General features: G+C 38.6%; 1 protein-coding gene across 1 annotated transcript in view; it reads left to right on the top strand.

Annotated features, from left to right (window-relative positions):
* LOC307026123 (cadherin-6-like) overlaps positions 1-18,182 on the top strand; it is a 572,233-nt gene that overhangs the window by 118,286 nt on the left and 435,765 nt on the right. The window lies entirely within an intron of this gene.

The following is an 18,182-nucleotide window of genomic DNA, read 5'->3' on the forward strand; positions in this document are numbered from 1 at the left end:
CATCACTCTGAGCTAAAGTAAGTGCAGGTGTGTGCACACACTCTAAGGTTGTAAACATAATTTATTTAGTTATTGTACATTTACACTGAGGCAATAGGGACACAACAAGGTAGTAGTTTTTAATGCTGCCTTCAATCAGCTTCAATCAGCTGTCAGAATATCAGACTACCACTAATTGTAATGCTGTCAGCATGCAAACATTACTGTATGTTCTGAATGTACAGGATACAAACACATTTATGTTACTTTTTCTTTAATGGAAAATGCCATTGCATGTTATTAATCATGAAAAATCTATCTGTGCATGTCTGTGTGGGGGGGAAACTTCTGTAGCAATGGGGAGTCAGGACTCAGAGAGACACAAGGAGAGCTGGAGCTTTGATGGCAAACATTGGTGGTTTATTTGGAGTTACGGCCGGAACATTGACAAGACAGGTGGTGTGTAACGAGTTGACACAGCGGTTGCCAAACCAATTCTGAAGAGCTCTTTCTGCAGCTCGAGGTTTTAACTAGTTCAGAGTGTAATAATCAACATTCTTCATCAGTGAGACTAAAGCATTATGGACCCTGAATCTAACTAGAGCTCTCGTCCATAGGAAAGAATGTGCGCCAGGGAACCTTCGTCCCTGAACAGTAAACCACCTCATGGCGGCTTGTGCTCTGTCATAGACTGGCAACAACAATGCACCCAAGCTGCTCCTCCTTAAGAGAGATAGCAGCAATACCCAAGGCTGTAGACCTATGCCATGGGAAAAGAGACAGTGAGAGGAGAACATGATGAACCGTGTGGAAGGTTGAATACCAAAGCAAATTATTCCCTAACAGTCTGTATTTGTTCTATTACTTAAAATTATTTATTAACCTTCATATTGTCATTTATGTTCACCGCTTTTCCACTCCATAGCAATCAATGAGGTGAAACATACTCATAACACAACGAGGCTTGTACCTTTTGTTCAGTGTGTGACAAACTAAAAGTCAAAAACTGAATCTAACGCTTAATTATTTTTGATAAATGATATAATTAGACATAAATGCTTTTTAATTTAAGCTTCTATAAACATAAATAAACTATTGTGTTAAATCATGCATCATTATAATAGCACCACATAATTGTGCGTCTTTGAAATTCCACCAGAAGAGGTGACATTGATGCAAATGACCCAAAATACAATATAATTAACACAACAAATACTGAAGGATATCATAGTTACTATCGTGTTCACACAAGCACTTAGCTCCCTCTCTTGAAACACGGATTGTCAGCCCTTCATTGCCTGTATTCTATTATAAATGGCTTCTAATGAAAGGAAAGACATGAATAATACTCCAGGTTAAAGTTGGATTGATCTTGTGCTGTTTGTTGTGTCACCCACTGCCTGAGTCAACTCTGCTGTTCATTTGGGGTGAACGCAGGTTTTCTCCGGACAATGGCCTTGCAATTGAAGCTGTGTGGACGATTCATCTCACAACCCCTCTCGAGGCTGAGGCGGGATGAATGGAGGGATTGATCGACAGGCAGGACAGCAGTATGCAATTTATTTTAGAAATATTCCCAGTTTCTCTTTGTAGGATTCAATAACCGATAGCTTCTGGAGGTTTATGTCCGATAAGAAGTCATTAATGTCATCCACTTTAGAAATAGTGATGTCAAGTGTTGGCAGACTCTGTATGTAGTGTCTGTAGACCTGCCCTTGGGAAAGTGAGTATGCTTTCCCCATAATGGTCCATGGAGGCATTACAGGTGTCAAATGTGACATTATTTGTATACACAGTGGCATACAGTATGTTGCTCAGATATACACAGCGAGTGGGTGTAAGGATGCACAGTGTACAGAAAAACTAAGACTCTTTGATCTATTTCACCCCGTTGGCACAGCGATCTTGCAAAGAGACTGAAATAGTACAGAAAAGGGTGGAAACTGCGGTAGGGTGCGTTCATTCACCACCATTTAGTGGAATACATGTAGCAGTGGAACTGACAGAGGGGTCGGCTGTTGTAAATGTATTCCCCATTTTAGTCCTTTTGACAACGGGAACAGAAACATAAACATGCTAGAACTTGATGACCCAGGCCAGTAAACAGACACACTGGTATAAAGCCCCGAGGATAGCATGGAGCCATGTGAGCAGTCTGCAGCTGCAACTGTTTGGGCCAAGAGGATAGTCAGCAGTGACCCATGGCAGATGGGTGCGTAGAATTGGAAGGTTTTATAATTATGGAAACTGTTTCTAAATGGAAAGGTCACCGACTGTTTTCACATCACGTTAACTTTTATTTATAGTACTATATTATCAGTAGCAATATTTCAGTGTTTATGTGCCTGATTAGGGCTGAACAACATATTAAAGTTGTATCAAAATCACAATATGAACTAGTGAAATATTGAAATCACAGGAAGCATAATATTTGCTAAATTTGTGAACATGTATTTGTGAATTTAGTATTGGAGCTGTGGACGTTTCCAAGCCTACACATTATATTCTGCAGACTTAACAAAACATACAGTATATATTGAAGGTGGGGTAGGACATTTTGGAGAAAGCAGCTCGAGTGCGCTAGAATTTGAAAATACACAACCGGAACAAATCTGCCACTTCCTTACAGAGCCCCTCCTCCAACACACATGAACGCGCACATGACCAATGAGGGCACGAGATAAGTTAGTGCACAGATGGAAGGCTGACAGGCAGGTAGGCCATCCAGTTATTTTAGCCGGGCCGGCTCAGATGATTGGTCGTGTTTTTTACAGCGCTACGGCTTCTTCTCATTTCTTCATGGATTTATTGTCAAAGCACTTCAGATATTCATTGCTATCGGGATGTTAAGAGCATTCCATGGAATATAAAAAAGTGTATCTCGAGCTGGTTTCTCAAACTTACCTACCCCACCTTTAAGTAAAGATCCCTTTAAAAATAATCACACCATGTTTGTTTTAATATAATTTGAAATGATAATAAGACTAAGGATGCCATGATCCTGTATCCTAATTGCAATGTAAGCCAAAAATAATTGCGATTTGTTTTTGAGCCTATTTCTGATCCATGTGTTAACATATTGAGTATACCCTCATGAATAAGATCACATTGCACCATAGAGCAGCAGTCAGGTGGTTTGTTTCTTTCCCAAATACACTTTGACATGAGGACAGGAGCTGATAATTGATTTGTGGCACTCCTGCTCTTTCTCCTCAACCACCCCTTATGCCATTAAACAATGTCATTAAATAGACACAAATCAACAAGACGAACCTTCTTTTGAATTTAATAGCAACGTATAGCGCTTGATTGGATACTATTTACCAGCAGATCACGTAGTCCAATATCGCTGCATTCTCCACGGAATAAATGAAGGCAGCTGATCAACTTGGGAGCCAGAGAGGCGAGATCACCTTCAAATAAAACGCTAATGAATTGTTATCATGAGCAAAGGCGAGGCCTGTGTTTCAAACAATGAAAGCTCATTGCTTGCCTTCAGTTATGGAAGGAAAGAAAGTCTTAATGGTTTCATTATTTCATCTTTGAACAGGAAGTGGGGTAAACAGTGTCCTCTTTGCTTTTTTATGTGTGCTTCCACCGATACTTGGCACATTTTCTTTTTCTATATAGGCCAATACATATTTGCATTTCCAGCAGTGCAAATTCATCATATATTACAAAGTAAGTAACACATGTGTCGCTTTGGTGTTCCCTGCACAGTTAAAAGGCTTTAATGTATGACCTTTTTTTTTTTTAGAGATCCCCATTTTCAATAACCAATAACCCTGAAAATGTTGCGTTCATATATTCTCTTTTTGGATTTCACAAATCACAAGGACACACAAAAATGTAAGTTGCATTGTTCTGCTGCACTTGGGAGACATATCGGTTCACATCTGTGTTTAGTCATTCTTTAACCATTAATGTACAAAAAACACACCATGTGTTTATCATATTACATCACTGGAGGCTGTAAAAACAATACCATTAGTTTACCCAAATGCAATCATGGATGAGGATTATTATGGCCTTTGAGCCATCCTTATAGCTAGCAAAGGAGATAATAAACTTGACATATAATTGAAAATCTTAAATCTGTCCCCCTGTTTTTTTTTTTGCTCGTGGCTGCTTCCATCTCCCACAGTAATAATGATGATGTCAAATGAATATATAATGTGACCTGGGGTTGTCAGGATGGCTTGTTACAGAATAGATTAGAAAAACAATCTTTGATGTTACCTGAGGCGGATTTAAGTGTATATTTAAATTAGCATACCTCTGTTACATTCAAAACATCTGTTAATTCATCGTCATGTTCAAACGTGTCAAATATTTCATCTTGCTTTGAACATTTTAAAAGTATTATATAAGGTAACTTCGGCACTTAGCTTGCATTTCATTGGCATGTTTTTATGAAGCTGTTTGCCAGTGTGCCAGTGGTGTAATCTCATAAAATGAAGACATAAAGGGAGTCTTTGAAGCACACACCTTTAGTACCCCCTTTCGGTCGCTGATAATAAAAACGAATTATTCTCCCATGTTTGGACGCACACGCGGGACTACATATCTGCACGTCAGTGGACTCAGAATAGAGGAGCTGAAGTCCTCTAAGAGCCATTCATTATTATAATTTCCAGGTCCGTCCATCACACAGGCACTCCCCAGTGAACCATTATCTCACATTGTGCAACTATATGAGACTTAACATGGGAAATATGCACATGTCAAATTGAAGCACGAGTCACAGCAGGCTAGAACTCACCCAACTCAAATTAACATTCAGCTTCGGTGTAGCCCAATGTTGGTTTAAATGACAAGACATCGTATCATTTTGCATATCTTTTTTTTTTCTCCTTTAGCTAATGTTCTCGGGAATACAAGGATTATCACTTTATTCTCAGTGTTAGAAGCTAATACACTCCACAGCAGATTATAAACCATTACATTACTGCAACCTCCGAAATATGGATTTGAAGACATCACCTGCTCATATTTTGACAATATGTCTTTTTACAGTAAAGGTATATGGACACAATTGCATCCGATATATGACTGCATTTAACAAGTCTTGCATGGTACATACAAGTAAAAGAGTATCTCAATACTCAACACACTACAATACAATACCCATACCCAATACCCAATAGTACAATACCCATCCAGTGAAGGCTGTAGCGGAAACTTTACAAGGCAGAGAAACAAGTTTTGCATTAGTGTTGCATATTGAATAGCAGGTCAAAGTACCAACCACTAAACCCCGCCTACCACATCACATTTATTTAGACTTGCAGGGTGGATACATGGATTTATTTTGATTTTATTTGTGTTGTCACTCCTGTGAGACTTTGCCCCTGCACACCTATTTAATGCAACAGACACACAAAATAACCCTGGCAAATTTCTTGAGGCGAATAATTCAATATAATACGGTATATTGTCAATGAAGAGTAACCCCTTTCTCCTTGATGGGGATGGCCTAATTAATGGCAAGGGTAATTAACTGAGTCCCATTTCATTGGACACAAAGTGCAAGGCAGCAGCCCCATTATCCTGTTGATAACTAGAGTGTCCTTCCTTTCATCTCCACTCTTAATGCCATCAAATACCATTACTGATTGTCCAATTTACAGAGTGCTCTGGGAGCTCACTGCCTGTTGAGGCACGGAAGTGCATCACAAATATGAGGTGAATGCTCAGTGAGCTGCAAACAGCAGAGGGTATCACAGCACACAGTGATAGGTTCCGCCTTAATCTTTAAACATGGCCTGATACTGTTCTAAGTTTGGATGTTGCACAAGGTAGTATATGATATCTGATGCCCAGCATGTTTCACATTTAACAGGGTGGTACTGTATGGACACGGTGAGTTTATCAGACATCAGCTTTGCTGGGATTCCTGCACATCACATTTATTCAGTGTTGAGCATGGATGACTGTTACTTTTGGCCAGGTGGTGGCAGCTGTAAAATGCTATAGAGATTATATAAATGGAGGTCAACGTCACATAACCTCGGTTGCTCAGGTAAAGGAACCAAGATTCAGTTTAACAACATAGAAAGAGTGTCCTGTTGGAATCTGTTAGCATCCATTTTCTCCAGCATGTATTTACTATGCATGTATGTGACTCGCATACATAGAAAGCAAATGTGTTTACCAGTGAGATTATTTTAGGTTTTTCTGCACTACAGCTTCAGTGCACAACAGTGTAATCATTTTAAAAGTGTAACTTGTTGCCAGACACTACAGTATTTCTGATGTCATGTGTAATTAAGATCAGCTGAGCGTAAACAAATGCTTTTTGTTTTGATGAAACACTTCTGACAGTGGAGGAACATTACCAGTGTGGCTTCCTAGTCTTTGGGGATTAGGAGGAATCTACACAGCTGCAGTGAAGGTGGTGTTAACAGAAGCAGATGTTATTTGTTTTATTACTTAGTAAGAAGGTGGAGGAAGGTTGGGTGGGGGGGGATTTGCTACCGCAGGCCTCAAGACCCCAGGTTTATTGTCTTATTCTACCACAGTCTTTATATCCATTTTAATAAATCATTTTTATTATGTTTCAGAAGTGCAATGTCAGAATAAACTGCAGTGTTTACATACAGTAAACTAGTTTCATATAGCCCCTTTGTTCCATTTGTGTTGGTTTATATTGTTTTCCAAAATAGTTCTAAATATACATATTTATGGAATAAACATCTCATGCAGTATTTACAATATTGGGATTTCCAATGACCTGTAGCACACTGCTGTTCTTGGAGAGCTACATCTGCTAATGGAAGGGCTTTAAAATACACGACCACACTATGCATATTACATTTCTTTCAATCAATTATATCTACATATACCATATTGAAATGTTCGATTTCCGCATTAAAACTTTCAAAATGCATATGTTCATTTTATTTATCTTTTGAGCCGGTCAAGGAGCAACAATAAATCAAGTGGATCCTTATCTTTTTGGTTCATCCTAAGCAATATTGTAGGCAGTTTATACATCTTGAAAAACACATTTTGTGTGCACAGTAATACTTTTAGATGTTCTAGTGCATGTTGTGCTTGCTAAAAACAAGATATCAGTAGATTGATAGTAGCACCAGAAGCAGTGACCGTGGCTTTTAGTCCATTAGAATTCATCATCTGTCCACATGTGTAACTTGGTGTTCATACAGCATAGCATAGGTAGATCTAATCTCCATATATATATATATATATATATATAAAGGTTACCAGATTACTCATGTTCTGATTATTTTACGATATAACATATGCTGAAAGAAAGCTGAAATAAAACCAAGGTCAAAGCTTAAATATAAACCTTGAACAGATCCTAAAATTGGAAATGCAGTTTAATATCAAACAGGCAATTCCACACGGTTAGAGATAACTGGGACATGATGTATAGCGGGCGCCCAGTTGGGCACCTGCATTATATGCTGCAGCACCTTGTATGTCCTGTCCCCAATTCATCTTATATTGACATTGTTTCCAACAGGAAAAACACTATACTCTTCTTGAAAGAGACACTCTTGAGGAGCCCCATCACATCAGGGGCCAGCACACCTTGGTGCTTGTAAACAGTGAGTGAGGACAGCTCTCCTCCCCCTGCTGCACACTCAGGTGGGGAGCCTCTCTGCTGTTTCAAAAGTGCTGATCCTTATGTTATATTGACAGGCGCTGAGCCAGGATGGTCTTCGGGTCCGACACATTAAGGTCATATTACTTTTCCTCCAACCTTCCTGCCTCTCTGACTGAGCCAAGCGCTAAAGATAGCACTCACTTGGCCAAGACACAAGCTCAACTGTTTCTATGCTGTTGATTAAAAATGCATGGACCTCTAATGTTAAACACGACAAAGGACAATGAGTCAATATCCTTTTTTGACACGTGTGTCGGATAGAGCTGCGAGGATTGTGGAATAATCGATTAGATGATTGGCAGAACAATTATATTGTCAACTATTTTGGTTATTAATGCATCGTTAAGTTGAATGTTCAGGAATAATGGACCGATTATGCTGATATTAGCTTCTCACAAATCAATATCTTTCGGTTTTGGATGGACAAAAGCAATTAATTTCAAAACCAACTTCACCTTGAACTTTGAGAAACTAGGATTTAGATTCTCTCAATTTTTGGACAATTTTAAAACTAAGCATTCAACAATATACATAATATACAACAACATATGTATTAGATGTCACCATATTTTGGGTCATTATTGTAAAGACCCTTTACGTCAGTTAGTCAATGTCAGAATGGGTGTTTATTTAAGTAAGACATATTCATTCTTACTTTGGAATAAAAACGAAAACATGTCATATGTTATGATTTCCCATAGCCCTTTTGAGTTGGACAGACTATATCTTACTGAAGTGTCAGAGCAAACTCTAATATATCCTCTCGGCAGCATAAATAATGTATTACAAGCTCTTAGGGTAAAAAGGATAGGAGGTTATAAATATGAAACGTATGAGTTGTATTGACAAGGCCTAGCCAAGCTGGCACCCGTCATCAGCGGGAGAGCTTCCAGTGAAACAGCAGACAAGTGTCCTTTATCATCTCCGCCCTTTATTGGATCACTGGAGGTCACATCTGCACACATTTATCTTGGGAAGGTGAAATCTGCTGATGTTGGGCTTTAGCCAGATACAACTCACTATAATTACAGTAAAAAGGATTTGGACTTATTCCCATTTTGTCTTTTCTTCTTTTTCAAGGTCTTGGTATGAATGCTTACACATATCTGGGCATTACATTTCAAGCGTCTCAGGTTAAACAACTCTTCTTTTTTCAGCTAGACTACAGTGAGACGTTTGCTTGTCTCACTACTTTGACCTTACCTGACACACTTTATTATGCTACTTTAAGATATATATCAAACTAAGGCAACATAACTCATTACTGCGCATTGTACAATCTGGTCAAGTGGTATTCACATGCTAAACGTGCTTTGTGTGCCTACGAAGACTGGAAAATAAGTCTTTTTTTCTTTTGTCATGGCCCCTGGTTTCGGAGTGACCTGCAGGGAAGGCTCACACCAGATTACCTCATCTCTCTGGCCAGTTTTAAATAAAGGTTGGCAGGGGTTTTTGTCGCACTTTCCCTGCTACACTTCATTGCGCAACATATGTCCTATCTGCCTTTTTTAGCCAGAACACCATTGTAAAAAATAATGTATTGCAATTGCTTTAAAAAAAAGGTTACATAAATACGATGTAAACTACAAAAACGAAACAAGCTTTTGAGTGATGGGCTTCCTATGCTTTCCCCATAATGGCTTTCACAAAACGCCCCAAGCCATAAGATATATGGATTCTTTGGACAAAATGTATTCATGTGTCAATTTTGATAACATAAACAACATCACCTGCCTAAAGCGTTCTACTCTCTTGGCCGTATTCTGACTCAAAAAGAAGAAGAAAAAAAAGGAAACTTCTTCAATATGTTTTAATTGGAAAGGGAGAGGGCTCTTTATTTTAAATTAAAAGAGCTGCCATGGTTTTTGAGCTTCCTTCCAGAGATAATCAATGATTCCATTCCTCAGCCCGGATGATTCCGGACCAGTCACAGCGGGAGAGAGTTTCTTTACTCATGGCCATGGGGACACATGTAAAGCAAGATTAATGGTCCACATACTAACTCTAGTTACAGAGCTCAGTGCATGTAAATTGAAAACTGCCAGTCTCATCAATCAAAAACATGCTAATGGTCGTGTTGTAAATCACAACAAAAACAATCTTTAACAAGAGCATTTCACTCAGTTTAAGGTAATACAACACACAAACCATGATCATTCAATATTCAATGCACAATTTAGGAAATGATAATGTTACTGCCAGGGATAGAGGAATGAACATATCAAACTCCCACTAACAAAAAAACAAATGTCTCTGCACTTTGTTCTGTCAAATGGTATATTTTAGCAGTATATGGGCCATTTAGAAATAATTCCTAGTAAGTGTTTGACAAACTGACATGTGGGAGGACGGAGTTCAACATCAACCCAGGGCAGCATACAATTCTGACTCTGTGAGCGAACATTAGTGGTACTGGTGTGTTATTATAAGCTTTCAGATGTCAGAGGCAACATTTCTAAAGTTTTCCTGTCCACCAGCCAGACGAGACGGACATACAGACCAGAATAAAGCCGCCTGAGATTATTCTCATTTTATACTGACACATAATTACGCTGTATCGGACATATTGTAATCCAGTTAAACACAAACACATTTACCGTGTTTGAGTTTGCACCAACCCATCATCAGCATATGTTACTTGATGATCAACATTTTAAAATGTGCATCATTTATAAAAAATAGAAAGTTATTGAACTGTAAAAGTAGAATTGTATCTATAAAACCAACAATGAGTACGTATAGCCAAATGTCTGCAGGTTAGGTTTTATGATATGACAACAATAGGGTTAACTTGTATTACTATTAAGGTATATTTTTGCAAAATCTGCTTAAACGTAAAATCCGTATTATGTTGTGGATTTGAAAGTGAGCTGCTGTCGCAATGGTAGTTTCTTTCTGCCTCTAACGTCATCTATGTTCTGATTTGGAATTTAGGAATCACATAACATCATTTGAAACGTGTCAACAAGGTGAACTGCACATCTGGTGTACATGAGTTAGAACACGTAGCATCAATTGAACAAAAATAAAAAATTCTGCTACATTTCCAGGATGCTACTCAATAAATCAACTAGCTGTTTTTAGTCATGTATCCTTGCTTTCACCATATCTCATAAAACCAGTCTCATGAGCAGCACGTGGTGGTTTTGTTCTTTGTAAAGAAAGAGGCTTCCTTGGGTCTTTTCCCAGTTCTGACACCCTGCAGTCTTGCTTTTGTCCCTTGTCTGTCATTTCCAATGTGTGTCATTCTGCCCTCCTGCTGCTCCCCTGCCATCCCTCAGCAGCTTAACATCATCCTGGCACACATCTATCAACTTTTCTCACTCAAAGAAAGCCAACACACAGAAAGAAAATGCAGCTTTGCGTCCTGGATAAAGGCATATCAGCGGCAGTGTAATGTTGACAAAGTAAGAAAAAGGCATGTAGAATTGAAGAGGAACTGATAGCCTATTTCCTTTCAAGCTTATTTTTCTTTCCTTCAAATTGACTCCATTGGATTCCATTTAACCTTAGCGGTCCAAGCCGTGGACAACATGTAGAAGCAATTGAAAGAAAATCTTAAAGTAAATGTTTTAATAATTCTCGTAGATATTCTTAAAGACTCATATTAACAACAGTTTAAGGCCAAACATTGGAATGGGTAATATATCACCCATTAGATAAGTCCTGTCAAATACAAGAGAGAGCTTAAGACATCGTTGAATGATTTCATCAAGTTGAATAACTTCCCTTTGTAGATTCAATATAGTTACTGTGCAGGGATGTGTTTCACCTTGTGTTTACCTTGGACCTTGTATTCTGTGGCTTTCACAAACCTATTTGAGAGGCGTACTTCCTGCCTGATTGATACATTCATGTGGGACGCTGGCAGTTAATCAAATAAACCCGGCAGTCTTTGTGTTGTTTTTATTTCAATCTTAATATATCTAGTTTTATAACATTATGTTAATTGACTTCACTGTGTAACCTGCTAGGTCTTGCACTATCACAATGTTGACGTATTAACTGGAACTATACCCACTAGATATGCCCGTCGCATGAATAACTTAAATTAATGAAATAACACATTTCTTTCTTCTGCACATATATGTTTATTTTGCTTTTTTTTTTTAAAGAAGCTCACAACGAGTTAAACCTGGTATTTGGCGCTATCTATTGTTGGTTTGAGTAAAGCTCATATACATATATTTATCACATAACTGGAAATAGGAAGTATGTTTACTGCAGACAACTTGTGTTTTTAGAATGTTCTTTTTGAACTTTTGGTAGAACAAAACTATCAGCATGCGTCAGCTTGTATTTTTCAGAAGTTGAGGTGGTTACTCTGTTTTCTTAGTCGTTTTTTTTACATTTCATGGACTTCAAGATAATTTGAATTAACCAGAAAATAATGAAAACAAATATTGTTAGTTGCAGCTGTATTACAGTTACTTTGGCCTAGCGGGATGTTATTGAGATGTCAGCATTTGCTAGCCTTGCAGTCTGCAGCTGTCAGTGAGCATTATTAAAAGTTTTTCCAAAGTATTTTATTCATCCCTCCACTTGATGTAGATACTAAACAACAAGAACACAAAGAAAAAAAGTTTTGTTCAGAGGTTTACCAGCTAAGCCCCACAAAAGAAATGTCAGTGCATCAGCTTGGGGCACATGACTAAACCAAATCAAAGCCTTGGATGCTGCTTCTGTTTTTACCGACCCTGAGGTACCTCACATTTTCACCCCTGGACAGAGTGATCTCGAGATCATAGCGGTGCTCAGGTTTTGGTAGGGCCTTTTTTCCCCAGTGCACATGCATCTCTGTGAACTCTGCTTTGGGAAGATCCTAGCTGGTGAGAAGGGAAGAGACTGTTGCATTATGGGATATGTGTGTGTTTTGAGCTACAGGCGACCCACAGAGCTTTTTATATGGCTGTGCAACCTGGCCGGATGGCATTCTCTTGGCACGCCATCCTTGTGACTGGCCACTTGGCTTTTGGCCCAGGGATGTTTGGCTCGCTGTGCGTAGGAGAATCACCCCATCCCCCTAATTCCTACTTTACTCTCTCACTCTCTCTTACTGGCCTCTTGCCGAAGGACAACTGCAGTGCTTTGTGTGGCCTAGCGGGTCTCTTTATAGCGACTTCATGGCCATGGCTGGTAGGAAGACAGTGCCATGATAGCTTGAGGCGGCCACACAATTATACAACACAGTCGGTCAGTCCGTCACTGCACAGTGTCTTTTTTGCAATGCCCTATCAGCTGTGACTTACCAAGGCACCGGTGTAATTCAATTGTAGGGATGGCCTTGGGCGGTGCAGAATCAGGGGACATACAGTAGCTTATTATCCATCCCCTCTGACTGTCTATCAAATTGATAGCTCACTCATCGTGGCATCTCATTGACATTGTGTTGAATGTCCTGTGTCTGCCCTGCTTAATTGAACACAGAATTACCCTATTTGGACATGCTTAGCAGAATGGAGCTTAACAAACGTAGAAAAGAGAAGATGAGATCGGAGCTGACCTCTGTAACACACTCCATACACAGAAGCTACAGGGTGCAGTCACAGAGATTATCTAAAGCGGGTGGTACGAGCAGTTTATAATCTGTCAAATGCTGGCATGGCATAAGTATACATAAAACCCCACAATGGCCTTTCTTAATATGTTTGTTGTATGCAGAACAACCACGTTTAAGGGATTTCAAAGATGGCACCACATGTGAGCTCATTTTATTTTGTTATGAAGGGGCACTGTAAGGCTTGGAAGCAGATTCAGAGAGGTTAGATTGCATGCACATATGCTCTGATTATAGTGGACAGTCATTGTGTTTTGATCATAAGCAGGGTGAAAGCCATGGAATGTAATCTTGGGTACAAAGGCTACACATGGCTTTGGCAGCAGCTCATCTATGTGTACTAGAAGTACTATAGTCATGATAATAAACACTGAATGTTGCAACTCATTTAACATATCTAATGACAAGGCAAACAGCACTGTTGCATGCCATCACCTTATGTTGCATACACATTATCTTTGTTTGGTAACTGGAGCATTCCCTTAATGGAGCATGAATTCATTGCGATGTAAGATAAGTCACTGGAACTTATGCTTGGATAAATAACCATATTCTAAATTGTATGAGTCACTTTTTGAAATAGACGACTTGTATATGTACATACGCATAATTTACCTAAGACAAATGGCCGTCATACATTAAAGTTTGACAATCTTTTTGCAAATGTACATAAAAGATCCATTTCAAATCAATGCATATAGCTGTGACCAGGAAACAATTAGCTAAGCTTAACTTAGCATATAATATTGAGGGTTTATTACATATTTTTTATCTGTATAATTACTTTAGTTTAAAATCATTTTTCATAACATGTTGCTCATGAAAGGTTCTAGACCGAAATACATAGTACAATACAATACAACGTTTACCTTTAAATACATTTACATTTTTCAATTGATTATTGATATGTATGTACTGTATGCACTCCTCTAAAAAGTGTTACAACATTGATCATGCAATATTACTGTCACTAAAGAAGCTCAAAGTCTCAATCTGCAATGTTTTACCTTTTTAAAACAACAGCCATATGTTGGAAGAGTTTTGCTTATAAAATAACATTGTTTTACTTTTTTTCTTAGTGATTGCATATTTGAGCTGCCCATGAATAACTCTCAGTGAATCTTTCATTTCTTTGTAGCCTTTGTTCCTTCAAAATGATCTGTAGTTACGAGCACATGGGGGTCTTGAGTTTTGCTGCAACACATTTGGAACAGCTTCCAATAAACTGTAGAAAGATCTCTGCTGCCCTCTGCTGGTGGCCATGCAAGGACATCAACCCAAACAGCGCATACACTGCACAGTGAGGGCGTGTTAAACTCTTTAGGCGTGCGGAAGATACTTTCTACTTTCTACTTTACATATTTCCGAGGTAGTTTTTTTTCTTCCTATAGTTTATATTATAATCTTGAACATCATTAAGTGCAGTCAAAACAGCTGTGATGTCATGTTGGCAGTATTGTGTTGGATGTAAACAGCGACTATCTGCCAATATCTATATTGTTGCTAATTATTTCCTTATTCAGAAACTTTTTATAATTGATATACTTATTTGTGAGCCTGATGGTACACATTGGGAATACTGCAGCTACATGTTGTGTTTTTAAACTTCCAGAAGATGGAGCCACATCCTCACCAAAGGAATCTACTGTTGAAGTGGTAATGGGTAATGTACTGCTTTATTAAAGCACACTTTAGCAACATGTTGAGAGTACATAGTCCAACTTGTGTTGGAAATTCATTTTGTGATATTTTCCCTCTTGACACTTTCAATATGAGAATTGCCTCATGTCCGCTTTAAAAGTGCAATACCACACGCGAGTAAAATCAGCTCTCAAAACAAGCTTTAATAGTCTATTACAGGCTAATTGACTGACAGGCAGACGGCAGCACCTGCATTACATGCAAGCTGACAGAATAACAATTTGTTGGCAGCACAGAAAGTGGCATTATGCATCATCTCAGGTGTTGTTTGTGTGTGGACACACTCACCACAACAAAGATAGCATTCACCATCTCTGAACAGCAATTGCATTTCCCCTAAGAACATTATCCAGATGGGTTTGAAATATGCAACAATTTGTTTGGTCATTAAGATGCCTATTCAGTGCTGCTTTTGCTTGTAATTATAACAGACTAGGCAGTATGCCATTCCACTGATGCATTCCCTTTGTGCTCTGAAGTAATTTTCTTTTCCTAATGGAAAAAAATCTGCCTTGTGTTTTTTAATGTTCAACCCACGTCCATAACTACTAGCCAGTAGAGCACTGAAATAGCTTCAAACCTGGAAGAGTGGCTCCGGAATTGCAACTACTACCAACAATTGGCCAAAGACGGATGTGTGTTGTTTCCTGTGGAGTTCTGATTGCCATCGCAAATAAAGTGTTATCTCTTTGAGGTGAAATATTTTTTGAAAATGCTACCCTCACCAAAAAAATGATGAGGATACTAATTTTAAGAGGAGATATTGCTTTTATATTAGTATATTTATTATTGAAATCTAGTTTGAGTTTTGTTTTCAACTAAATACTGTCCCTCTTGCATTTACTTTCCAACACAATGCAACATTTGTCATCAGTCTTTGCACAACAACATGTCGTTATATGGTTAGTCGTTCGTAAATACTTGTAGGTATTTTAGTTTTTAATGTTTTTTTGGCAATTTAGTTAGTTTAGTACTAAGTTGATAAACTGACATAGCTAACATCTAACATAACTCTCTTAAATCCACATGTATGCCCTTTAAGTGTGTGTGTGTGTGTGTGTGTGTGTGTGTGTGTGTGTGTGTGTGTGTGTGTGTGTGTGTGTGTGTGTGTGTGTGTGTGTGTGTGTGTGTGTGTGTGTGTGTGTGTGTGTGTGTGTGTGTGTGTGTACTTTTTACTAGACTTTGTTCACTTATGAATTAAGTATCAACGTTTTATATAGTGGTACTTACTGGTATTGACATGCAACATATAGCCGGCATCAAGGGTGTTGGTATGTTCAGCCCCCTGGTGATCTCCCTGCAGCCAGCTCGATATCATCAAAGCCACACACACACACATCATGCCATCAGGGAGGATGGTTTGATGTAAATGACAGCAAGCGTGTTGTTAAATATACATATTGCACCGGTTTTCTTTTGAGAAAGTACAACACATAAGAGATACAGTAGAACTCAATTTGTGTTTGAGAAAGAGTGAGAGAAGCTCATGTCGCTTTTTACAGTTTTGGAACCATTTTTACTACCTTATTTGTCAATGTTTAATTAAAAATTCACATTTGAGTTTACATTTTCTATAAAATAAAAGTTACAAACATGTGTGTGCTGTCACTCTTAGATCTTACTAAGAATGAAAACTGGTGCCGCTCTTTTCTGACATTTAGACTGTTGTTGGTTATTAATAAAAACTATTTAGCATGAAGTGCAACTTTGGGTGTAACCAAATGAATGAATCATGCTAGATCAGAGTGATTTAAAACTCAGGCAGCAACCAGTAATCATGTGTTTTTGTTCTGAAAAAATAGAAGTTTTTTGTAATTTTTCCGATTTCAAATAAGCACAGGTGTCATGGAAGGTGTTTGAGACAAAGCAGGTGTCACAACATGACCAGACTGTGGGATTCATCTAAGCTTCACACTTTTCTGATCTCTTCACCGGCTCTTGCCTGGACATGCTGAGACTTGTCTGGCTCCAGAAACATGTGACAATCTGTCCTAAGGTGTTCAACCTGCCCAAACTTGGCCCGACACACTGTAGTTTATACTGAGATGTTTTTAAAAAATGTAATAAGATGGATCGTAGACTGAATTCAAAATGAAGAAGTAGATATTCATTTATATTTCACTTATCAAAAGCGTCTTTATAGCTATACAGTATGTTTCAAGAAGAACATTTAAATAACTGTGTTCCTCCTGATTTACAGTATGTTAGCAAATGTTATGTTACAACACTTTTCTGAGGGCTACCTTTGGGAGGGTTTCAGTTTCTAAAGGTCAGTTAATTGAAAAATCCATTCTGCACTCGTGCTGCGCAGCTTAGGAATTACATGTAGCCAAATGGACAGTTATGAAATCAATGTGTTAGAAATAGCGCCCTTTCAGTTACATTTGAGCAATATTAAGCTGATGCACATTGCATATAATTGGGCACCTTGGGTATTTGTTTGTTGCTTGATTGGGGGAAATGCTATATGCGAGAAAGGAATATTTTCAATAGTCCAGGCACAGGACAAGACACAAAGTCTCAGGTGGCTCGTCTGTGCTGTCACATCTTGTCTGCATACCAATATTTCACCTGGATTATTGATTGCAGTACTTTGTATCTTTTAGTCTTCTGCAGCCAAAGCAGACCCATATGAAACATTATGCATTATGAATCTGACAAGAGGCCTGTTGTCTCATGAGCCTGGCAGGGGGCACACAAACATCCTAAAAAGGAAAGTCTGTTTCTGGCATACACCTGCTGTCACCAGTATGTCAGAGGTAATGTTATAGAGCAGCTGTGCATAAACAATCTGGAATAATATCTGTGTAAGATGGAGCTGAACTGCCTGTCATGGAGGTGCATCAGGAAAGCCATTTATTTGTGAGATGCTTTTATCAGTAACCAATGGAAATGGCAAATTTGAAAACTCATAAGCTTCAGCCGTATCCTGCAGCTTGACCATTAGAGAAGTATCATTCCTCCTTTTATGAATCCTCACTTTAAACTAATAAAGCTGCAGAGGCCCAGAGTTGGTTTACCATCAGGAGTTATCTGTCATGTTTTATTCCTTGCGACATGCAAATACATTTCTTGCATCAAACAGGATATGTTGTACTTAGGCTCTAATCAAGCATGTGACCAGAGAAAACTCTCTTTTTGACTGGGAATCCAACAGAGACATTAAAGAGAACAGAGGCCGCGCGCAAAGCAGGCACTGTGGTCAAATTAGTGGCAGGACATGAAACATAATGGGGTTCCACCATTAATGAAAAGATTGAATAATAATCACTTCTCACTGGGCCTTTGTGTCCCCACATAGCAGGTCAA

This window comes from Notothenia rossii, assembly GCF_949606895.1.
Source record: "Notothenia rossii genome assembly, chromosome: 12".
In the NCBI taxonomy this organism is placed as follows: Eukaryota; Metazoa; Chordata; class Actinopteri; order Perciformes; family Nototheniidae; genus Notothenia; species Notothenia rossii.